The following is a 719-nucleotide window of genomic DNA, read 5'->3' as shown; positions in this document are numbered from 1 at the left end:
CTATTTTGTGCTATCTTTTAAGCTCTCAGAAAATCTTGATCACTGTTATAGGTTGGTCTTGATTGTGTTCTGCTGTAGGGGAGGGGCCTGTGTTTATGCTGGGGGGATCCAGCGGGACTGAGACGGAATGGGACACAGTCCAGAGCAATATGACAAGTGACAAACAGAACTGAACTCTAGAATGTGAACATACTCCTGGGGCATTTACCTGGGTTGGGAGGGACACACTGAAGACTGGCTTTCCTGCAGCCTCCGGGCATGGATGCTGAGTTAAGGGCAGAGTTCAGCCTTGATGGCTGCAGAACCTGGGGACACCAGCCTCACATCAGCGTTAACTCGAGTGGGTGGTCTAGTGGCATTATTTGCAAATCTCACTTACCCTGGGCAACCGTGGTGCTGCCACAAGGTCCCCCATGCTGGAGCCGTGCAGGACACAGCCACATGGGCCACAGCTTCTCCGGCCTCCCTGAGCCAACAGTGTGCCTGTCTGGACTGCATGCTATCCCCCGACCCTACTGTATATGAACTGCATTTTACTGTCAAGCCGTCAACCCACATTGAAGGCTGGGAAGTGCATCTCCTGTTAGCATGTTGTGAGGCCATCTCTTACAATCTTACAGTCTCCCATGGTGACTCTCTAAGGAGAAACTTCTTCCTGATCTTAGTACCAGAAGTAGTTTAGCTTCTCCTGAGGGCGTGGTTGTATTTTGTTTGTGTGT

Source organism: Eubalaena glacialis, chromosome 3, assembly GCF_028564815.1.
Source record: "Eubalaena glacialis isolate mEubGla1 chromosome 3, mEubGla1.1.hap2.+ XY, whole genome shotgun sequence".
Lineage (NCBI taxonomy): Eukaryota > Metazoa > Chordata > Mammalia > Artiodactyla > Balaenidae > Eubalaena > Eubalaena glacialis.
This window is presented reverse-complemented; position numbering follows the sequence as displayed.